Source organism: Phocoena phocoena, chromosome 5 (genome assembly GCF_963924675.1).
Source record: "Phocoena phocoena chromosome 5, mPhoPho1.1, whole genome shotgun sequence".
Taxonomy (NCBI): Eukaryota; Metazoa; Chordata; class Mammalia; order Artiodactyla; family Phocoenidae; genus Phocoena; species Phocoena phocoena.
The window spans coordinates 113,565,794-113,591,313 of record NC_089223.1 but is presented as its reverse complement, the minus strand read 5'-3'; the positions used below and the strand labels follow the sequence as shown (position 1 = coordinate 113,591,313).

At 39.7% G+C, this 25,520-nt stretch overlaps 2 pseudogenes; both read right to left on the bottom strand.

Moving 5' to 3' along the window:
- Window positions 1-7,649: 7,649 nt before the first annotated feature.
- Window positions 7,650-15,530, bottom strand: LOC136123247 (lysosome-associated membrane glycoprotein 1 pseudogene; annotated as a pseudogene).
- Window positions 15,531-15,612: 82 nt separating this feature from the next.
- LOC136123246 (pterin-4-alpha-carbinolamine dehydratase pseudogene) lies at window positions 15,613-17,683 on the bottom strand (annotated as a pseudogene).
- Window positions 17,684-25,520: the final 7,837 nt, after the last annotated feature.

Below are 25,520 nucleotides of genomic sequence, written 5' to 3'. Positions count from 1 at the left end.
TGAGCAAATGGTGATGGAATAAATCTTCCTGGTCAAAAACTCAGGCTCTAGAATTAGGATGTCTGGATCCAAATCTTAGTTTTCTAGAGCCTAGATCATTTTACTACACAAGTTATTGACCATCTATCTGTCTCTTAATTTCCTGATCTGTAAAATGATAATAATTTCTACTTCATAGAGTTTTTTTGAAGATGAAATTAGTGACACATGAAAAACAGTTATAATAGTGTTTGGTGCTACACTAATTGTTCAAAAAAATTGTTGTTGTTCAACAGTAGTGTTGAAGTTGAAATGTAGAAACATTTTAATTCTGATTTTACATCTTTCTACCATCTCTACCTTTAAATCCAGCACTGGTGACTTAGGTTCAGTAAAACAGCATTATCTGTCACAGCAAAAATATTCATTTTAAGTTTCATTTAATGGGTAAAGAAGGTGCTGCCTTTGCAGTGAGGCAAGCAAGTCTCAGGGTGGGGGAGGGTGTCAGTATGTTCCGGGATGAATTTGGGAAAGTATTAAGAAACAAATGTTAATGCTAGTTTGATTTGAATGGAACACAGGATTATATGGTACAAGATAGAACTGAAAAGGTAGCTTGTTTTAATTTATTCATTCATTAGATATTTAGTAAATATTAAATAAGTACCTGGAACTAGGAATATAAAAACCAGGGGACTGCCTGTCTACTAAACCTATAAACATGTCATTACAATTATTTCCAGTGTTTTGGGAACCCAAGAGGAGATAAGCCATGGAAAGGCCAAGTAAGGCTTCTCCAAAAGGGTGATTTGTCAGCTTGGTCTTATAGGTTAGCAAGAGTTTCTTTTTCATGTGGAAACAGAGGTGGGAAAAGCATGTCAGGTCAAAGGAAAGCAGACAGTATGAAAGATGACAGTGAATTCCTTGGTTTGAGATAGAAATGGTGGAAGGTGCCAATTGGAGTCCGACTTGAGACTTTATCTGGTAGGGAGTGGAGAGTAGTGATCAGAACTGAGGGAAATGAGCCCAAGTGGGGAGAGGTCAACATTTCAATAGGTTATAAAACAAGACAAAAACAATAAGAGTATAAGATCTTTCTTTATGACACAGCCAGAAGGTGAATGTATTTTGAAGACTATTCTTTCTCTGTGTGTGTGCAGCTCCGATAAATGTTTATTTTACTGAAAATATTTGCAAAATTACAATATAAATACATGATTATATTAAGATAGGATCACTAATTCTTTTAGTATCCTGAATATTGTAGAAAGAAGGGAATCGACAAGTAACTTGAGAGGTTAAAAAGAGGGAGAGATTCTTTTTCTTTTTTTTTGAGAATGAGTTCAAAGAGAGAGAGAGAGAGGGCCCAAGGATCAAGGAGAAGGGAGTACTACCAAAAAAGAGGGAGTTGTGCATGGAGGAGTGAGAGAGAGAGAGAGGAGAAGGAAGACAGATGGAGGGAGAGAGATTAAATATAGGAAAGAGAGAGAGAGAAAGAGAAGTACTAAAAGGAAGAGTTAACCTTGTAATATCTTATCCTCTCCACCCAGGCTCAGCTTCATGAGGACAAGAACCAAATTTATCTTGCTGTGCACTTAGTAGGAATTAAATAGATGCTTGTCTCAGAGGAGATAAGAGGGGCCTGGGTCATAAATAAGGAAAGGACGGTCTATGAGACTGCTCAGGTTGCCATAACAGAGTAGCAAAGACTGGAGGCCTTAGACAACAGAAATTTACTTTCTCACAGTTCTGGAGGCTGGAAGTCTGAGATCAGGGTGCCAGTATGGTCAGGTTCTGGTAAGAGCTCTTTTTCAGGCTTGTAGGCAGCTACCATCTTGCTGTGTGCTCACTTGGCCTTTCTTTGGAAAGAGACAGAAGCCAGGGTCGGGGTGAGGGGAGTCTCTCAGAGATTCAGAGACCCCTCTCTGATGTCTCTTCTTAGGAAAACATTAATTTTAACAGATCAGGGCCTCAGCCTTATGACCTCATTTAACCTTAATTACATTTATAAAGGTCATGTCTCCAAATACAGTCACATTGGTAGTTAGGGCTTCAACATATGGATTGGGGGATGGGACATGGGGGGAGGAACACAAACGTTCAGTTTATAACAGATGGGTTAAGCTGTGAAATAAGAGGGACAGGAAGGGTAAAGAATCCTTGCAAGAGAATAAAGAATAATTAAGTTGTTTCATTCTTTCGGCATTAAATTTAGGTAAATTAGGGAGGAGAGCTGGGCTGTACCTTTAAGGCTCTGGAATAAACTCAGAGGAGTTGCTCTTGGGGAATTATGGACTTATCTATGCATTGTTTTCTAAACTTACCAGATGAAAAGAATCAACTAGAATATTATTTTAAAAGCCAGTTTTCATTGGAGATTGTTTCTCTGGGCCTGGGTTGAGGTTCTAAAATTTTTAACAGGCCTCTAGACAGATTTTTCTAGCTTCCAGCTGTGGGAAACTAGAAACCACAGAGAGAGGAAGTTAACTAAGAGTGAGTAAGAGGATTGGAAGATAAAGGTTGGGCTCAGGTCGAGGGGCGAAAGGAATCAGAAGTGTTGGTGAGAGCGCAGACAAAAACGTTGATCCCTACATTGCAGGCTGAATAAGGATAGGAGTGAAGCCAAGAAGGGAGAATAGGCTTGGACAAGGAAGAAAGATTAAGGGGCTATTAGTCCTAAAAAATAACGAGGGTGTGTTTACTGGGAGACTTAAAGAGCAGGCAGTTATAGTAAATGATTTCAGAGATCAAGGTTTCACTAGTAGCGTAGATTCCGAATTTGTGTCGACATGAATGCCATGGAAAATGACCTAATAGTTCTTCTGGCTTTACTTCCTTCAAATCCATGATCTATAATGCTGCCAAGGAGCTCTTTTTAAAAGGAATGATCATTTTCTTCTGTGGCATCAAATACTTTCCTCACTCCCTTCTGTCTAAGGAAATCCCAAAACCCTTACCATGGCATTCAGGGTGCTTCTTTATTGCCTGCAAACATTTTATACCATTAACACCTTACTACCTATACATCCTTGAAAATGCTTCATTCATTCATGTTATGCCTTTTATTGTGTACTTTCCTCTGCCAGGTCTACCTGGAAAAATGGCAAATTCATTTTTGTTCCGTAAAATATAGGGCGGTTTTGATAAACTATTCCTCCTTCCCATGCCCATCACACGTTAGCTCATCTTTTCCTTTGCTAGCCTACTTTTGTATTACGTATGTGCTTTCGTTGTTGATCTTAACACTTTAGGGTAAGGGTCACAAACCAAATATCTGCAGAAGGTGTGCATTTAAAATAAATGCCAGAGATAGGTAGGATGAAAGAACTTCATGCTACTTCATGGTACTTGTATTGTACCTAAGTACAACACCTACAAGTTAAACTGCTCTTTTAAACATTGTCGGTGTAACAAAACAAATCAAACAAAACACATCCAAGGCACATAGAGTCTTTCGCTACACAGGTCACAGCAGTTATGAAATGAGAGGTCCACGCTGAGAAGTAGCAAATAAGAAAAGCAATTTCAATTTCTGGTCAAAGGGAATTACATGTGTAAATAGAATGACATGATTAATTCAGCGTGGCATTGTAGGATAACAATGCCCCGACAGATTTCCTGATGTATGTGTCTCTTACTCAAAGAGGCTCAAAGAAAACTAGTGACACAGGATCACTACTTAGCAAGGAGATGAAAGGGTGAACTTTGAACTGCGATGTAGAGACCTATAGAGTCCAGCTGCCACTTTGTTGGATCTGCCGTCATAATGGCCTCTACAGTGCCTGAAAAAGACCATGTGATTTTTCCCAAAGTTATAAATCTTCTTCTGTGATTTATTTCTCTGTGTGTGGACTGGCTGGAGTCAGCCTAGAAGGGGACCCTTAAGAGAGTGTCTATGGAAGCAGGACTTGCAAGAATCCTTTCAGCTGCATCAGCAAAGGACAACTTTCATGTTTTTATCTTCTGATGGCTCACAAATCTCTAACCCCAGCCAAAATTTCTCTCATAAGCTTCAGAGACCAATATCCATCCAACTCCCTCCTGAACATCTCTTAGATGACGTTACAGGCATTTTAAACTTAATATGCTCACAACTGAATCTCATTTCTCCGTCACCGAAAACAAAAACAAAACACTGCTTTACTTCATGATTCACTTAGCTGTCCCATGCAGAAACCTATGAGTCATTTTGGAGAACTCCATTGTTCTCCCCTTCCTTATCTAACCATCACCAAACCTCTTCAATTTCTCATCCTAACTCTCTTTTAAGTCCACTCCCAGTGATATAATTTCAGCTGGCTCAGGTAACTGACAGACTGAGTCCTGGCTCTTTTCCAATCTGTTTTTTTACATTGCAGTCAAAGTGATCTTTCTGAAATGCAAAGAGTAGCTCAAAGCTCTTTATCTCTTACTTCTCTTAGAATGAAGGTTCAGGACTCCTTAATACGGTCAAGAAAGCCCTGCTTAATTTGTCTCCTGGCTGTCTCTCTAGCATCTTTTCTGCTATTCCCTCCCTCACCTCTCAGCTGCTTGTTGATTCAACAAATGAGTGCCTTACCATGTGCCCAAAAGTGGGGTAACAAAACAAGCAGAGGAATGATAGACATTTTTTAAAATTATATAAATATAGAGTTGCACGTCATGTTAAGTATTATGTAGGAAAAGTAGAGGGCACATTGAGAGAGTATTAGAGAGTAACGTAATTTATATTACGTGACGTTACGCAGGGACCCCAATCCTGACTTTCCAGCTGTAGCTTTCCTGAAAGAGCTATGTCTTCACACCTCTGCGACCCTCTTGTCCATCAACCCACTAACACCTGCTCATCTATGTCTCAGCCTATATGGTACTTCTTCCAAGGAGACAGCCCTGAGACTCAAAGCCTAGGTTTGCTACTTCTCTGTCCTCTGAAGTTTCCTCATCAGTTGTATTGTTCTTTTAGTTTCCTTTTCTGTAATTCTGCGATGCAGGGACTCTCTCTTTTGTCACATTGGATCTTTACCTTCTAGCACAGTGACTGTTACAGAGTAAGCCCTCAATAAACATTCCCTGAATCAATACATGGAAGTACTGCTGACACTGACAGAGCTGATGAAATTCTAGGGAATTCATGTTCATGAAAACTCTGCCTTTTACCACTGACCCCTAGAATTAAATTTTAAAATCTTTCTCTTGTCCAATTTGCCCAAACATCAACCCTATTTGTATTAATTGTTTGATATATGTCAGGTGCCTGACAACTGCAAGAGGGGAGAAGACTGCAAGTTGTATAAATGGATAGATGTAAAGGAGTTACTACTTAGGACCTAAGACCTGTGTCTTTATTATAAATATAACCTTGTTCTATCGCCAACTATTTTATCTACTGGCAGCCATCTTCAGCCCTACCTGTCCATGAGGCATCAACAGTTTAAGCCCTTATTTATTTGTTCTTACATTAATCAACCTGAAATGTGGCAATAAAACCCCTGCAAACCTGACATTTGAGAAGCATCGGTACTTGTGAAATAACATTTGTGAACAGTTGAGGAGGCATTATGGAGATAGTGGTAAGCTTTAGGAAGACTACATAAAAGGGCTAATGGGTGAGGTCAATTTTTCTGAAAAGGAAATAATGAGTTCATAACCAAATGACTGCCTTTCTGAATCCATGTGTCATAAACACATCACCTGATGTAAATCATGTTATTGGTTGAGAACAGATTAAACAAATTCATACAAATCAGCCAGTTTCCACTTCCTTAACATCACTTCTTGGTTTACCAGGCCTGGTGGGCACTGGGCTGGCCAGTGACTCGTAGCCTTGGTGATCGTCAGACCTTGTGGAATTCTGTAGTTGATGACCCTCACACTTTGGGCCTTTCCTCCTGCACTTCACTGTTTAGCAGAAGACCCAGCATGACTATATTTTAAAGTTAGGAGGAAAGGCCTATCCATCTCATCTCACTCTACTGCTCAATGCATGTAGAACACCTGTGATGCAGCTCACAGAATTCTGATTGACACACACATGTAATTTCTTACAAAGGAAAGTGGGAGACAGAAATGTGAAAAGGTCAAGTTTAGGTTTCACAATGATCTGTTGAATTTTAAAACTCAAAGATGTTTTATAAGAGGAATTTCAAACAGCATGCTATTATTACCTAAACAACTTATCTCTATGCTTTTACTCATGTTGTTTCCTAGAATGCCTTCTTGTGTTCCTCAGCATCATCGTATTTTATGTTTAAATCCTACCCACCTACCCTAGCTCAAATGCCAACTCAACCACAAAATCTCAGATTTGCCCAGCAAGAAGTGATCTCTCCCTGTCTGTATAAGACCTTAACTTCTGACACAAAGTGTATACACCTGAGCTTTCCTATGGGTTAAATTTCTTGAAGGCTTTGTATTTGGTAGGTGTTTACAAATATTTCTTTTTAAAAAAAAATTAATTTATGGGCTTCCCTGGTGGCGCAGTGGTTGAGAGTCTGCCTGCCGATGCAGGGGATGCGGGTTCGTGCCCCGGTCCGGGAAGATCCCACATGCCGCGGAGCGGCTGAGCCCGTGAGCCATGGCCGCTGAGCCTGCGCGCCCAGAGCCTGTGCTCCGCAACGGGAGAGGCGACAACAGTGAGAGGCCCGCGTACCGCAAAAAAATAAATAAATAAATTTATTTATTTTTGGCTGCATTGGGTCTTCGTTGCTGTCTGCGGGCTTTCTCTGTTGCCGCGAGTGGGGGCTACTCTTCCTTGCGGTGCGCAGGCTTCTGATTGCGGTGGCTTCTCTTGTTGCAGAGCATGGGTTCTAGGCACAAGGGCTTCAGTAGTTGTGGCTCGCGGGCTCTATAACACAGGCTCAGTAGTTGTGGCACACGGGCTTAGTTGCTCCGCGGCAACTTCTTCCCCGACCAGGGCTCGAACCCGTGTCACCTGCATTGGCAAGCGGATTTCTTTCTTTCTTTCTTTCTTTCTTTCTTTTTAAAACAAAAAGACTTTTTATCAGCATCCTTAGGGCAACGCGTCGCAGGAGGGGATGCTCCTCAGCACACAGGCCACCCAGCTGCAAGTGATGAATCAGAGTGAAACGATTATTGTACACAGTGCAGACAAAGGATCACCCCAAACCTCCAACAGAAGGAAAATTACTTTACAAAAAAGTAAATAAAAACAACGCCCATTTTTCTATTTTAAAAGGTGCAAGCTCTCGAGTGGCAGAGAGTGGAAAGCCCGAGGACCCGGCGTCCTGGAGTACCGATGCTCGAGGGGCCAGCCTCTCAGATCTGCTTCTTCGTACTACTGCTTGCTCTACGATTCTCGTTCCTACTGATTTCTTCAGCGCGTCAGGCTCACAGCTACCGGCCTCCATCAAAGCATTAAGACCAGAGACTCTCCCTTTGCAAGGCTTACACCTGAGTAAAGAGTGAAGCGATCAAACACCAGAATCTTAAAAAGCCAAATGACAGTGGAGCCAGTGCCCATTTAGAAAAGCTCTCTTACCCTCCACCCCCTTTCCAGTCCTACTTTGGTAAATATTAATGTTTAACCAGTTAGCAAAATGATTTAACCCAGTTAGCAAAATTAACACCGTCATTTCCATAGTTGCTCTTTTGTGAATAGTAACTGTGGCCGGATGAACTTCACATTGGATAAAGCAGATGTGAAAACCAGTTTGCAAGAAAGGGTGCCTCCCTCAAAAACAATCTAAGCCCAGGGAACCGGCCCGAGGCCCTGCAGCTGCTGCTGATCCGAGGCGGGTGCGGGCGGCCGGCAAGATGGTCTGGCAGCCCGCGTGGCTCCTTTTCCGGCCAATAAGGTAGGCGATGAGGACGCTGAGGACCAGCCCTGCTAGGGCGCCGCCCACGGCGATGGGGATCAGCATGCCGTTCTCACGCAGCTGACACTCCTCCACAGGCCCAAACTTGTCCCCGTCCACGCGGAACGCCGACCCACACCCTGAATAGGTCTAGGTGACCTGCACGCGCTCCTCAGCGTTGCCCTCTTAGGAGTTCCCGGCGGCTGCCTGCAGCGCGCTCAGCGGGCGGTGGCGGCCTTGAAGGCGGGGTCTCCGGCATCGGGCGGAGTCAGCGTCTGCTGAACTCCGTGCAGGAAAACCCGGCTGCAACTTGCGTTAATCGCAAACTGGAGCGCCAGGAGCTGGTTCCTGCTGCGGAGCTCCAGGGTCACCAGCTGGGCTGTGCAGCTCCCCCCAAAGGTGGTCTTGTTGGGGTTGATGCTGAACTCTCTGGTCACCGTTGTGTTGTCCCTCGTCCTGCAGGTGACGTTCAGCTGCAGCCCCATGCTGGCCAGCAGGCAGGTCCCGCTGGTGACGCTCACGTTGTACTTGGACCCCGAGGGTCTCTTGGGCGAGGACTGGGGCGGCGCCGCCGGGGTGGGCGGGGAGGGCCAGTCTTACAGCGCGTCTCCTCCCTGCAGAAGCTGTTGTTGGAGAGGTAGGCCTGGAGTGTGGCGTCACGGAGCCCGATGGTCACGTTGCGCATGCGGATCTGTTTGCTGCTCACACACCTGTACCTTTTATTTATGTCTGCCTTGGTGTCGGTTACGGATTCCACAGTCTTGATTGCCCTGGAGCTCGAATTGGAGAAAATCCCTGTATCTGACAAGTTATAAACAAAACGCATCAGCTGGACACTAACGTGTTGCATTTCTTGTGAAACTTGGGACGGTCAGCATATGGCCTCTTCCAAAAGCTATCAGGAGACTGGAGACAGAAGCATTCCCTTTGGGCAGGCGGATTCTTAACCACTGCACCACCAGGGAAGTCCCCAAATACTTGTTGATCGAATAGATAAATGAATTACACGCTTAGGTAGAGTAGATGACCTCAAGTGTTCTAGAATATTGAATTAAATCCTTGATTTTGAAATGTCAGGATTCTTTGTAACTTTCTGCTACATAGGGGAGTTCATATTCAAGCTTATAGTTGAGAACACTTCTCTGACCTCACAGCTTCCTTCTCTTTCCCCTGTTTCTTCAACCATAGTTTTAAACAGTTCTGTTTATTGAACTGGTTAAGTTTGGTCCCGCCTTAGGTGATTTGTACTAGCTATTTCCTGAGTCTGGAATTCCCTCCCGTCAAATTTTCTCTCTCTACATGACAGGAGCTTCATCATTCAGGTTTCAGGTCAGATACTCCTTGCTCAGAAAAGCCTTACTTAACTAAGCTAAATTAGCCTAGTCCATCATACCACCGTGTTTGATTTTCTTTATAGTACTGACTGAATTTATCTTCTCTGTTTTTTTCCTAGTTTATTTTTCTGCCTTCATTAGATTGAAACTTCTGTGGGAGAAGAAATCTTGTTTGTCTTTGTTGGTATAGGGCCAGCTACAAGAAGAATGTTTGAAAATGGAAGATGCTCAATATATAAGTGTTCAATGAATGGATGAATAAAAGAACAGCTTCCGAATAGAAGTGCTTTTACATATATTTTTAGTGAAAAGCATCAGGGTACACCAAAGCACATAGTTTTAGATGCTGAACTTTCACTGGGGAGGTGGCCTGATTTAAATTCTCTGTCGTATAGGAACTTGAGTCATAGCATCTGTAACACCTTATTAAACGCATTGTTTATACCTTAAAGACAGGGCAGGCCCTTGATAATACATGTATTCACCTGCACTTAGCACAGTACTTCATGGCATTAAGTGGAACAAATTAAGTAAAGGATTAAGTAAATGTAGCTTGACTCTCAAACTCTGATTTATTTTATTTACTACTTATCCAATTATTAATAATAATAGCTATCATTTTTGGAACAGCTACTCACTAGACAGGTGTTTTATATCCTTTATATTAATTCTTTTAAATAACCCTTTAAGGATAGATTACCATAATCCATTTTAAAGATGACTCAAGCAACAAGTGATTCTTTGCCGTTGGACCGAGGTCTAGTTTCCAAAATTCATAATCTTAGTTTAATCAGTCAATTGCCTGTTCTTACTAGACTAAAAACATTGCAAATGTACTTGACAGTCAGTTTATTTGAACATTATTATCTCAAACTTTGCTAAATACTTCCTAATTCTCTTCATAGCAAATAAATAGTTTGTAGCATGAATCTGTTCTTAATATCTAAACAAATCTATGGAGATCTTTGCTATACATCCAACCTGTCACTTTTAATAGTTTAATATAAAAATAGCTCTTTTGTGATTGTAAAAGAAAATAATATAGTCATTGCAGAAAAAAAGCTCAAATAATACAGAAAATATGGAGAAGAGAATACAGCCTAAAATTCCATCTAAAGTATATATAAAATTTTACATAAACTGAATCGAATTGTATGTCATATTTTCTTGTCTTTCACTTAGAATTATGTCATGCTATTACTTTTACCAAAAAAATCTAGGCACTATCATGTATATTTGGATTTATTATCTCTGTTTAACACAAATGGCACAAGTAAAAGCTACCTGAGTGAAACCCATTCTGACTTCATTCTGAATAGTTCAACTAATCTAACTCTACTAAAATCTAATTGGTTTAGTTTATATTGTCAGGTTTATCATCATATATGCCTTCTCTGAGGCATAAAATCTACAGAAGTCTTAAACTGGGAACTGTATGCATATTTATTCAATAAACTACAAAGAACTGAAGCAGACTGGTTTTTATTTTTTAATGCTTTCTCTTTTCTGCTGCCTTTCAACTTTTGACAAAAACATTTTTTCACCAAAGGTCACAATAGTGAAGGTACCATTGGTTACTCCTTCCTTTCTCCCTGTGTCCTTTCTCTTTCACTTCATCTGCCACTGTCCAATCTTAGAAGCCTGAACCCAGGCTATTACAATTCTCACATATATTTTACCCGCTCCAACTCATACTGTATATATCATATCATTATCAGACAGATCTTCCTGAAATATCTATTTTTTATAAGATTATACCCAAGCATCTTAATCAGACATTCCAAGTCTTCCATAACCCGGGCTCAGCCTACTTTCCACCTCCTCTCTACCTCCCGGGCTCTGCATTACATCTAGGCTACCCTACACACATGTTCTTTCATTCAGTACCCCTTTCTAGGAAAAATGTTCCCTAAGTCTTTTGTACCCTTTAACACTAAAATATCATCTTCTCCTGAAGTCTCCTGCGACTACTCCATCTAATATATTTCTACGTAATGCAGGTATCTTCCATATAATTCATTCATTCGAGAATTATATTTATTGAATATTTACTATGTACCAGATACTGTTCAGGGCACTGGGAATATATCAGATAATAAAGTGGACAAAATCCTCTGACTTCATGGAATTTGTGCTCTTATGGAGAGACAGTATACATAATATACAAGGACAGTGTATGGTACAATGTGATAAATGTTATTTTTAAAAATTGAGAGGGAAAGAGAGGGCATCAGGATTGCCGGTGAGTACTTCCAGTAATTAACAAAATGTTAAGTGTATCCTAGGGGTAGGCAAACTTATTCTGTAAATGACCAGATAGTAAATACTTTACACTTTGTGGACCATGTGGTCTCTGCCATAACCATTCAACTCGACCATTTTAGCACAAACGCAGCCTGTGTCTCAATAAAACTTTATTTATGAACACTGAAATTTGAATTTCATGTAATTTCCATGTGAATAGAATTCTTCTGACTTATGTACTTCTCAACTGAAAATGTAAATGCCATTCTTACTTTGTGGGCCATACAAACACAGACAGGGGGCCAGATTCAGCCCATGGCTTATAGTTTACCAACTCCTGTGAACACTGTTGAAAGGCTGAGATTAGTGAAGACTTGGGGAAGAAAACAGAGTGAGCACGTGGACACGTGGGAGTACAGTATTCTAGGCAGAGGGTATAGTCATTGCAAAGTTTGTGAGACAAAGACACACCTCCAGTGTGGCTGGCGCAGGCAGAGTGAGAGAGAGAGGCAGGAGATGAGGGCGGAGCAGCAATAAAGGTGAGAATGGATAATGCAATTGATCTACATTCACAGGTGACAACGATAGGTTCTTAGACCTGGAAAAGGAAACTCTTAGAGACTGTCTAGCTCCTGGAGAGCCAGCTTTGATTGGCGTACTGTCAACAAAGATTCTGAGACCACACTGTCTTAGCCAGACCACTTCCATGATCAATTAGCAATGCACACTCAGGTGTGAGGGCTATTGGTTGCCATGCATTTGTGTTCTTCATCTAGTCTACCCACCGCATTTTCACCACTAGGACACACTGAGCTGTCAGCTGTTTACATGACATACTCAACATTATCATCTAATTAATAACAGGAATTCTGAGTGCCAGATTAGTGACCTTCACTGTATCTTGGTCCTTCCCTGTTTCAGTTTTTACACTTAGGGCAGTGATCAATACATATCTTTCCTGGAGAAGCTGAAAAGATACTAAACTTAAAAGCTGTATAGAGATAAGAATTACCAATGCAAATTTTATTCCCTTAGCTCTATAAAACCTTTATAGTTTCTAAAGTACTTATGTCTTCATCTTATTTGAGTTTTAGGGTGGTCCTATGAATCCTTATTATCCCATAAAACCATCCCAGGGCCCTAAAATGAAAAAAGCAGGCCTTCCAGGCAGCTCTTAAATTGCATTTTCTTGTGATCGCTGAGATTTTTTTTTCACAATTCCACGTATAAAGTTTAGCTTAAAATTATTACCAATTTTTTTCATAATTGTTACTAAAATACTTCTTAGCGTATTTAGAGCAAAAGGAAGGAAGAACCAACACTTCCAAAATGTTCAATGATAAGCTTAAAACTGCCATTCTTACTGTGCATTGTGGGGAAAAAGAGGAGGAGTTCATGCTGAGCTACTGTGATGACTAATGACATTTTTATTCTTTTCAATAAGAAGAGCTTTAACAATTAGGCTGTGTTATAATGAAATGTTCATTTGTCCAAACTCTGATTCCTGGTCCATCAATACCTCTTTGTGAGAGGTACATCCCTAAAATATGCCTTTGTCTTGAATGGAATGCAACCAGAGGCGTTTGGTGCAAGGACTCTCAGTAAGGCAGCCTGAAATGAACAATGGGCTTCAGAAGACCTAAAATTAAAATGTATATATATTTTTCCTGTACCATGTGTTATTCATTAGTCAGATATTCACCTGACTAAATATCTAAAACAATGAGTAAAACTTCACATTTTAATATGATTATAAATAAATGTTTAAAAATCCAAATTGTAAGGGAAGTATATTTTACGTTCTCCGTATCGGTATAAGGGACATCTGGAAAATACTTTTTTGTTGTACAGTTTTAAGGGATTTCAGTTCAAAACTATCTAATGATTTGAAATAGCCCACACTTTCCTAGACATATTTTCGGTTTTATAATTTGATAATAAGTGTTCACTTTTTCCTCTTATGTTTCTAATGCAGCTGGAATCGATTGGGATCTATTTTAATCACTTTCTTGTTCTTGTACTACTTCATCTCCTCTCATTGCTATTTAACACTTAGGGAGTGCCAAGAAAATGTTGGGTCTGTATTAAATATGACCTTAGTCACAGTGGGCTCACATTTCCAACACGACAGGAAAGAACGCTGTATTTATAAAGAATGTACATGGCAGAGAATGGAAGCGACATGATAATAATTGGGGGGATTTACATTACCTGTAAGTTGATTCTGGTTCTTTTCATAGCTTGAGATAATTCCAAAATGCCACTGATGGTGCTAAATGGGGACACTTTAGCAGGGATGGCATTTGCGTAGAGTAGTGGAGACTGTCAGTCTCCTGGAGATGGAGAGAAGTGAGGCACAGGCAGAAGTGGGATCAGTGAGCAGCAATGACAGTAAGAAGGGTCCATGACACTACTCATTCATCTTACACTGTTTTATGGTCAACCCATGGCTTCATGGACACCTAAGGAGTCTTTGGTCTTCGTTCTGCTATCTTTATCTTCCAACCCATGTTAGGGCAACTAATGGGATACTGGAACCATTTGGCCTAATTATTTTCTCATGGACAATGCTTATGTTCTGTTTTCCTGGAATGAGATCCCACTTTTTGTATCTAGGTAATTTTACACACACACACACACGCTCAGTGAAAGTCACCTGCTCTGAAAAACTTTTCTGGTATCTACAGTCTGAATTAAATGTCCCTCGTTTGAACTCATAGTATCTTGAACACACTTGCATTCTTACATGATTATATGTGTTTTTTTGATTACATGTACTTTTAACATATGATTGTATCCTTTTATATTTTTCTAAGTTTCTCTTAAAAATTATAAAATACTTGACAACAAGGAAAATCTGATTGAAATGCATATATATCTCTAGTGCCAAACACACTTCCTGGAGAGTGATAGGCACTCTAGAAAAGCTTATTATTCTTCTTTCTGAAGAACAGAAGAGTGATATTTCTCATTCCATATTTTTTTTGCCCCTTCCAGGTAATTTTTTGACTGTTAGAAAGATGTTCTAGGTGAAAGAGAAATAAAATTCCAGGTACTATGGCTTTATAGATTTTGTAAAAGTGGAAGTGATTTTAAAATGATAAAAAGTGATTCGTTGCGTTTATCAACACATAATGTATGTTCCCAATGTCACCCATAAAAGTTACAGTGAAAAGCTATTGCAGGTAAAACTAGCTTGTCTTAACAGGGTCTTTTGTAAAGCTTGTGCAAAATATCATCTCAGGCAGAATTGACGTAAACAAGGAGCGTGTTTTATCTTCAGAGATAATTTGCTTAGAGACATCATTGATAGAATAAGTAGTGCCTGCATATAATCACTGATATGGTCCTGAGAAGCTGCCAGCATCCATACTGGTCATTTCCTCTGCCCACCATCATGGTGAGATCATCATGAATTATTTTAGGCTAACGTTGTATCTACTAGGAGAGATAACACTAGAAAGCTGTCATTTCTCGCTTGTTAACACCAGTGAGAGGTTTCTACTCACTGCTTTCTAAGAACTGATTGCAAGAATAGGAGCAGAAGACAGGTTGTGCGTTAAGAAGAGAAATGTGCAAAACCACAGAATCTGAAGTTTATCTTATAACAGCACTAGCTAGAAGATATTTGTGGGACTTTGTAAGACAGTGTCAATTCTTGGGAGGCTTCATTGATCATCTATTTTATTGATCATCTCCTGGAGATGGAGAGAACTGAGGCACAGGCAGATGTGGGAGCAGAATAAAGGAGTGGAAAATTTGAACTTTATACTTCCATATTTCTTTTTTTTTTCCAAGTGAAACAGTGTTTTTATTGGAGGCATAATAGCACATGCATGTCTGTCACATAGGATGAGGATGACTTTAAGGTTCTGGCTTCTAAGATCAGACTTTATCTTAGACACACTTTTCCATCACAGCTTCTTGGGAAATGAATCAGGAAGGGAGCAAGACACTGCCTGGAAAGAAATCGTTGTTGTCGCTGGAAAGTTGTAAAGCAAGAGAAGAACTGATTCAAATCAGTGTACACGTAAAAGAGCCCCAAGGAGGAAGAGAGTGGTGTGGGGAAAAGTGGTTTAAGTTCTGGTGTTGGCGGTGATGCTGGCCTTTTTCGATGGCAGAGACTTGCCTCTAAACAGAGGCAACAGGATCGACTTGTCAGTTTTGACTGCAGCAACATTTCGGGGCTCCCCAGTTCCCTCTCTGGATCCCCAGTTCAGTCCCCCCTTTCCCCTGAAGAACTCAGAGAGGAAGGGCAGGGTCTATGTCACGGACTCTGCTACTTGCTCGATGAAGCTGGCCAGATTTATGTCCAGTTCTGAAAGGCCCGCACACGCGTGAGTGCTCAGGGTGATGTGGGCCTTGTCGTAAATGTTAAACCATTCAGGATGGTGGTCCAGTTTCTCAGCCTGCAGGGCCACTCTCACCACGAAGCCAAAAGCCCTACGGAAGTCTTTGAAATGGAACTGCCAGAAGGTGACATCCTGGCCTTCCGGCTCGTTCCAACCCATGGCCCGCAGGTCTGACAGCAGCTGGTACTTCTCCTCAGCACTTAGCCTGTGGGCTTTGCCAGCCGTGCTGTGTGCAGTGTGGACGCCGGCCGCAGCAGGTGGCAGTGGAGGAGACGAGCGTGTCCTATAGTTCCATATTTCTAAGAGATACTTACCATCTAAATTTTTATAATAACTGAGAGAATAAAATGAAAGTTTCATACCATATCATTAGAAGGCTCTTGGGTGGGATGCTTTTTTTTTTTTGTAACTCTCAACCTTTTGTTTTTTTAAAATTAATTTTTATTGGAGTATAGTTGATTTACAATGTTGTGTTAGTTTCAGGTGTACAGCAAAGTGAATCAGTTATACATATACATATATCCACTCTTTTTTAGATTCTTTTCCCATATAGGTCATTTACAGAGTATTGGGTAGAGTTCCCTGTGCTATATAGTAAGTTCTTATTATCTATTTTATATATAGCAGTCTGCATATGTCAATCCCAGTCTGCCAATTTATCCCTCCCTGGGTGGGATGCTTAATAAAGAACAAGATAGGCAAGGAAAAACGCTTAAAGCTAATAATTCAGAGCATGAGATAATGGGGTTAGGGTTAGCGTCTACTGGTTTCACACATTTTACAAGTTTGTTCAAAGCTAGTAAGAGAGAGAAAATGGGGAATTACCAAAAAAACTTGAATGACAGGCACAACGGTGGATGGCCCTGAGAACAATTAGAAGCTTGAAAGATTTCTGGAATAGTACATCTGACCTTGACTATAAAAGAAATAAAAGAAAATGAAATGCTAGTGGAGTTTGGACTTAATAGACACATTTATCAGCTGCCTGAGGTTTTAGTTACAGAAATCTGTTTGTTTTACATAAAAATAATAATAATAACTAATAAATATTGGTCATTCTACTGATAAGCGCTTGCTAAGTACTCCTTTTATCCTCTCCGCCATCCTATAAGATACATATCCTTTTTATCAGCATTTTACCAATAAGGAAACTGACACACAAGAAGGTTAAATCATTTGCTCAAAGTAAATGGTAAAGTGCGTTTTGAGGCCAAGGAGTCTGATTCCAAATCAGAGTTGAACTCTTATCCATTAAGCTATAATACATTGATTAAAAATTATCTTAAAGTAGATCCAAAAAGAGTTCTTTCAAAACTCAACAGTGTTAAAACTGGTATAGATGATCTTATTTACAAAGCAGAAACAGAGACACAGATGTAGAGAACAAATGCATGATACCAAGGGGGAAGGGGGGGCATGAATTGGGAGACTGGGCCTGACACATATACACTATTGATACCATGTATGAAATAGATAACTAATGAGAACCTACTGTACAGCACAGGGAACTCTACTCAATGCTCTGAGGTGACCTAAATGGGAAGGAAACCCAAAAAAGAGGGGATATAGGTATACGTAGAGCTGATTCACTTTGCTGTACGGTAGAAACTAACACAACATTGTAAAGCAACTATACTCTAATTAAAACTAAAAACAAATTCTAAACCAAAAAAAAAAAAAAAAGCAAAACCTCAACAGTGTTTTTAAAAGCGATGTTCTTGGAATGATGTAAAGCATGTGGAAGTTATCGTACTTCATCCCCAGGGGGTCTGCCAGTTCCTCCTGTTGCTGCTAATAAGCATCTGTTTTCCTAACCTGCTAAGGAGGAGGCAGGGTCTGCTCTGGAGACAGCCATCTTCCCCTCCACCCACTTCCATCCTGTGGGCTGCAGCTGTCCTCTTGAGACGCTTGAGCCCTCCAGCCTGAAAGCTCTCTCTACCCTAGTAAGGGCAAGCCAGATGAGGCCCAACTGGATGGGCATCTCTACACAGAAGAATGAAGTGGATGGTATCTCTGTGTTTGTTCACGTTCCCTAAGACTCTGACACGGGACTTATTATGCTCACACAGACGAAGATGTTACTCTCGCTGATGTCAGAGATTTAGGTCCCCGGCAGGCTACTCAAATCTCAGAATGGGCTTAAGACTCAGACTGCCCCAATTATCCATTCACCACTTCTTTTTTTTATTTTTAGCTCTGTAGCAACACATATATGGTTTTCTTTTGACAAAGGATAGACAAAGTATCAGGAGAAATATCTAATCATTACTAGAAACTTGTTGAGAATAAACTCACAAATAAAGTACATTTTAAAATGTACCCACTCACCATAACGTGATAAAACGCTCCTTTAAAATTCTATGATTTTATGCCAGCATATTTTGGCCGTGCTTTCATGTACATCATATTCACAAAATCACAGAATTATACAACTGAAAGGCTCTTACACACTCTAGTCCTGATTCAGAGAGACTAAACAGCTTATGATGTAAAGGCCTCCCAGTTCCAATTTCCATGTCCTTTCCATTATACCTCATTGTCTTGGAATTCTCACAACTCAAAAAGGTAAATAGTGACAAGAGTTAACACAGAGTCTCAGACCACTTGAATCGTCAGATGGCACTGTGGCATTTTTTAAAACATAGTACTCTCTCTCATATATCAATAACCTGTTATCCATCACATAACTTCTTACAGTGAGACTTCCCAACTCATGTGACTTCAGTGAATACCCTTTTAGAAGCCACCCGTGAGAACTTCACAGTTTAGATTCGATTATAGTCAGTTTTACATGTCTTTGTATCACATTATATGGCCTATATTATCAAACTTCTATCTTACAGATACTGACCGTATCTACTATTTTATGTAAACCTCCCCTTAGTGCTCTGGTGTCCAGTTTTATGAAATCACTTTTTTAATAAATCACTTTTCCTTGGACAAGCCATGTCTCCCTAAGCCTTTTTGTTGGTTGTTTCTGAATTTAATCTGTGAAACACCCTTCCATTTTCTTCCCAAGGAGGCATCTATCACATTCCCCTATGCCCAGCGTGGTACCTGAATGTGTACCTTAGAATCAGACACTTGCCTAAATATACATCTTAAAAAGAAAGCCATAAATAAGTAATTGTTTTGGCCACTTTGGCAACTGCCTATTTCAACATGATCCAAATTCAGTATTCTCACAGACTTACCGAAAGAACAGAACCCTTTCTCTTGAACAACAGGATCCTTTCTCTCGCTAGAGCTTCTGGAGGATGTTTCAGAGATTAATAGGGCTCCTGCATCCCTGCAATTTGCTTGCATTAGAGTAACATAGTGATAACATGAAATACCAGCCACACCTTAAATAAGTTACTTCGCTTTCCGAGCAGATCCAAACGCATGCTTAGATGAAGTCAGAGCCCATGTGGTTGGGCTTAAAAGATAAGGCAAAGGACTCTCTCTCTAGGATGTGTCTTCACCTGCTTGTACTTCTGTCTGAAATCTAACCTCTAATTTCGATTATTTTGAGTGAAGCAATAGATCTGTGCTCATCACGTTCGCCTTTAGAATATGTGATAGCAAATGATGCGGTCATTAAAATTAGCTATCTTTTGTCACCCCTTTTCCAATATAATAATTAAAACTAGCCTCTAACAGGTTGACATAGTACAAGTGGGGATAAATGAGAACTACGATGAGAGCCTGGGGTTTCTGGGTATAAAATATGTTGGAGGAGAGAAAAAAATAAGTGGGAAATGGAATATTGTCAGACAATTCTCAGTTTGAAACTTTGCTTAGGACTAGCTGCGTTTCCCAAGGTTTCTAGAACATCTTGGAGTACAACCAAGACATAGGTGTTCCCTGCAGAACCTGAAACTCGGCTATGGGCATGTCCTTGGGCAAACAATATGGGTCTCCAGTCAGGAAGATCCTGAATTTTCAGAATTCATGCCAGACCAGGAAAAACTTCCCTCTTGTCCTTTTGCCAGGGACTCAGTCCAAAGAAGCTGTAACATGTTTTTCTTCTAAAAAGATTATTAAAAGAAATATGCGCAGTTAAGATACTGTGGGTTCTTATAGACTTCACACTGCTTATATACGTAGTTCAAATGAGCGGGCCAAAAGAACATCTCTCAACAGAAGGAAAATGTTCAGCGTGAGCAAAGCTGAGCGGCTTAATAACAATGGCTTGGTACATAGATGGTTCATTACAAAGGTGAAAACTGCCAAAACTGATCACTCTCTGTGCTGTAGTTATAACAGAAAGAAGTAGATTCACAGTATAGGAAGTATGTGAAATGTAAAGGAGAACATTTCACTAGTGGTAGCACCTAACTGCATCCCTTTCCTTGTTGTGATTCGCCAATGTTATACCAAAGGATGATACTGAGTAACTTGGAAAGGTAGTTCACTAACTTTTCTTTTAATCATTATTAACCTTCTAAACTGCAAAGATAAGAACTGTTTCCTAGTATTCTGTAATAAGGTAAACTATTTTGTCAATGAAGTGATATTAGCAAAGTACAGTGAGGTAAAAGATTATTTTAAAAAATATAGTGTATGTGTGTTTAATTTTTGCACATCTTCAAGCTAAATATATAAAAGCAGAGTTGCTGACAGAGGTCCAGTATATTCCCTTAGATGATTTCTGGAGCTACAGAATTCTAGAAATTCTATGCTAGAATCCCTATCACTCTTCCTTCTAATTTCACATAGTTTTGTTCTAGGTTTAAAAGGGTTCCAGCTAACGAGAATGGTGTTTGAACCTCAATTCACTGTTGCTTAGAAGGATATCTATTCTTATAGGCCCAGGGATCTGGGGGTTATCCTCCCTGACTCTCCCAACCCCCTCCTCTACACACATATCTGTTCTCCCAATCAAATTTTAATTCAAATGAAATGTTTCTTCAGAATTGTCCATTCAATATATTTTGCTTATTATTTTATCCTTTTTCTCAATTTCACCTTTTTTATGGTAGAAAAGCATTTGCTCTAGTCTACTTTTGAACTAAAAATGCAATAAAATCCAGTTTTTCGCAGATGTAATAATTTAAATTTCTAAACCAAATTATATCTGAGGAGCAGGGAATTATAAAGCAGTGAGCTGGAAGAAACAGGGAAATTAAACATCACTCAACATCACTCAACATCATTAATTATTAGAGAAATGCAAATCAAAACTATAATGAGGTATCACCTCACACTAGTCAGAATGGTCATCATCAAAAAATCTACAAACATGGGCTTCCCTGGTGGTGCAGTGGTTGAGAGTCCGCCTGCCGGTGCAGGGGACACGGGTTCGTGCCCCGGTCCAGGAGGATCCCACATGCCGCAGAGCGGCTGGGCCCGTGAGGCATGGCCGCTGAGCCTGCGCGTCCGGAGCCTGTGCTCCGCAACAGGAGAGGCCACAACAATGAGAGGCCCGCGTACCGCAAAAAAAAAAAAAAAATCTACAAACAATAAGTGCTGGAGAGGGTGCGGAGAAAAAGAAACGCTCTTGCACTGTTGGTGAAAATGTAAATTGATAGACGCCACTATGGAGAACAGTATGGAGGGTCCTTAAATCTAAAAATAGAACTACCATATGACCCAGCAAACCCACTACTGGGCATATACCTGGTGAAAACCATAATTCGAAAAGATACGTGCACCCCAATGTTCATCGCAGCACTATTTACAGTAGCCAGGACATGGAAGCAACCTAAATGCCCATCATCAGAGGAATGGATAAAGGAGATGTGGTACATATATACAATGGATATTATTCAGCCATAAAAGAGAATGAAATAATGCCATTTGCAGTGACATGGATGGACCTAGAGATTGTCATACTGAGTGAAGTAAGTCAGACAGAGAAAGACAAATGTCACATCATATTATATGTGGAATCTAAAAAAATGGTACAAATGAACCTATTTACAAAACAGAAATAGAGTCACAAATGTAGAAAACAAACTTATGGTTACCAGGGGGGAAAGGAGGGGAGGGATAAATTGGGAGATTGAGATTGACATATACACACTACTATATATAAAATAGATAACTAGTAAGACCCTACTGTAGAGCACAGGGAACTCTACTCAATACTCTGTAATGACGTATATGGGAATAGAATCTAAAAAAGAGTGGAGATATGTATGTGTATAACTGATTCACTTTGCTGTACAGCAGAAACTAACACAACATTGTAAATCAGCTATACGCCAATAAAAATTAATTTTAAAAATGCTAAAAGAATTAAATAAATACATTTCTAAACTAAATTATATCTGAGGAACAGGGATTATAAAGCAGTGAGTTGGGAGAAACAGGGAAATTGAAATGGTTTGTGCCTCCAAAGCATTTGCCTTGAAGCTATCACCACACCTGACTAGATCCACACTCATGACAGGAGTAGCAGTGGGTGTATTTTGAGTAGTTAGACAACTTACTCATTCAGCTCTGCTTATAAATTAAGAGTGCTTCCATTTTTAAACTTAAAGGAAATTTTGAGTGAGTTCTCAATAAATACTAGTAGTTTTCTTCTTCAGAACTCACATTCATCAAAGAATACTATCACAGCTAAAAAGAAATGATCAATAAGTTAACAAAAATAATCCAATATTAAATTCATTTTTTTCTTTCAAACTTACAAAATCCAAGGTCTTATTTCTCACATTCAGATATGTGACAAAATAAATGCAAAATATCAATGTTTATAAAGAGTGTTACAGACCACTGATCCCCTAGAATCTGTTCTGTTCTCCTTCCATAGGAAAAAGAGAGTTAAAACCATAGTTGGTCACTCAGAGTTACTCTTTCTCACCAGCCAGAGGAAACATGTGACTGAGTTCTCACCAGTGGAATGCTAGCAGAAGGCACTGTGCCACCTCCAGGCTGGGTCTTACCACACCACGAGTGCTACTTTGTACCTCCTCTCTTCCCACTGGGGGAACTGGACATAATGGCAATCAGACTTCAATGTGCAGATGAGGACAATGCCCCGGGGGATGGTAGAGCAAGCCCTACTCATCAGCATCTCTGGGTGACGTCATAAAGTCCAACTACCCTTCCTGGACTTTTACATGTAAGAGAGAAATAAACTATCTCCATTGGAGCCATTGCGTTTTTGCACCTCTTTTCTATGTAGCCTTCACCGTAAACTAATACCAATGGAGATCTAATATAAACCCACTTGAGGCATTTATTTTTCCCTAAGTGGGACATTTTGTTACTAGAATTGGATATGATTCAAGTGATTAAGTGAAGGGAGCCCTATCCTTTGTATATTTATTTATTAGTTCATGCTAACGTTGTTAGTTATAAACAAGAAAGAGAAACAATTAGTAGAGATTAGGAAAAGGCATTGCATTGGTATTCAAAAAAAAAGTTGGGTAGACAATACAGTTGTTTAACTTGAGGGTTTTCTGCTTTGTTTAATGTGACAATATGTTATGAGTGATATGTATAAGAAGCAATGTAATTGAATTAGTCTTGATCAATGATGTTTGAACTTTACAATTATGTTCTAAGAGCAATAAAACTGCTTTAAAATAGAAATGTTCTATAGGGTAAATGAATTTATTGTATTTATTCTTAAATTCTTCAGAACTTAACACCTTCCTGCCCATTAGAACAATTTTTTAAAGTTAGTCTTTAATAATATGGAGGTTCTTAGTTCTTCAACTATTTCATTGTAGCAGAACAGACTAATGAAAAAATTTATAAAAATTATTGAATGGTTTGGAAACCAATGTCCATTTAATTATGGCCAAAATTTATAGGAAGCTGGAGAAAGTTCTCGTCTAGTAAGCACTAGGTCAGTGTCAAAAAGTTGAAGAGCACAAAGTACTCCTGCTACATAAGGCTAAGGGAGTATTTTTTGGTGGGGCAAATTTTGAGCTCAGCTGACAGCAACGTCATGCTTGCTGGTTCAAATGACTTAGTCATTTAAAAGTTTGAAAGTCACAAAGCACCAAGCTGATCTCCTTGTGCTATGCAGCTGCTTCCCACTAGCTATCTATTTTACATCTGGTGGTGTATATATATCCATGCCACTCTCTTACTTCGTCCCAGCTTACCCTTCCCACTCCCCGCGTCCTCAAGTCCATTCTCTACGTCTGTGTCTTTATTCCTGTCCTGCCCCTGGATAGGGAGAGTGAGAGGGAGACGCAAGAGGGAGGAGATATGGGGATATATGTATATATATAGCTGATTCACTTTGTTATAAAGCAGAAACTAATACACCATTGTAAAGCAATTATACTCCAATAAAGATGTTAAAAAGGAAAATAAAATACTAGAGCTGAATTGGTAAGTAAAAATAGCAAGAAAGATGGAATAAAAGAAATGAAAATAAAAGACTGAAACACCAAAGACAAATAAAATAAAATAAATCTGGTTTTAAATACTACAGTCAAACAGCAACAAAAAAGTTTGAAAGTGTCTGGGCCATGCCATTTAGAGAGCAATCTCTGCTCAGAGAAAACAGACAGGCTCCCCAAGAACAAGGCAGCAAAGGAGGCATAGCTTGAAGTACAGATAATGAAGTTCTGATTGTTCCACTGAGGTGTGCAGGGCAGGAAATCTCCATTTACAAGCACATCTTTGACCTTCCTAAATCCTATTGCTTGACAACAACTTCCGACAACAATTTATGTATTGGAAAGTATCCTTTGACTCATAATTTTTCCCTCATACTTGCACTGACATTAAAAATATGGGAACATTTTCTTTTGGGGGATGTTATAGTGGACACGCTTTTCAGTAGTTAGAATCCATTATCTCCTTCACCTTCCACAGCGAATCCTAATATTTAGTTACCTGCATCTCAGCCATGTAGCTTAAGTGCCCCTTAGAAAGTGGATCTGGTAGTTCTAAAGCTAATCCCACTCCCATTTTTAGTTTTTGGCTCAGAGACAGGCATGCACAACATTCAGAATCCTGAGATTCTTACAGTGATTTGCAGGGAGTTTGTAGAAAAGATCCTCTTCACTATTCTGGAAGAATTTCAGGAAGCCACTCTCTCTTACATTTGCTATGAACAAACAGCCATGCGTCTTCCATTGCAATTGTCAGCCATTCTAGGGATTAATATTAGAAGGAATATGACAATGGAGGTCATGGCAGAGAGACAGAAGGACACTGAGGCTTGAGAACCTTCTTAGAGTGCTAGATCTATCAAACTCAAAGCCTGCCTCTCTGGATTTTCAGTTGCATTAGTCAACACCTTCTCCTACTGTGTAACCCAGCCTCAACTGGTTTTCCGTCTACTTTTTTTTTTTTATTTAATTACTCCCAAATCATCTTAGACGACATATATGGTCATAAAATATACTGTGTAAGCCTGGCTGTGGTGTGCAACATGTGACCAGCAAACTCTTCCAAACTGGGATACATAAGAAATACTCTTGCTGTTGAGTCAATAATGTTTGCTGGTTGGACCCATCAACAATTTTGACCCCACTTTTTAATTTTATTTAAGTATAGTTGATTTATGATATTAGTTTCAGATATACAAGATAGTGATTCAATAGTTTTATAGATTTATACTCCATTTAAAGTTATAAAATATGGGCTATATTTTCTGTGCTTTATAATGTATCCTTGTAGCTTATTTATGTATTTTATACATAGTAGTTTCTTAATCCCCTGCCTCTATCTTCTTCCTCCCCCCTTCCCTCTCTCCACTGGTAACCACTAGCTTGTTCTCTATATCTGTAAGTCTGCTTCTGTTTTATTATATTCACTCATTTCATATTTTAGATTCCATGTATAAGTGATAACATACAGTATTTGTCTTTCTTTGTTTGACTTATTTCACTAAGCATAATACCCTCCAGGTCCTTCCATGT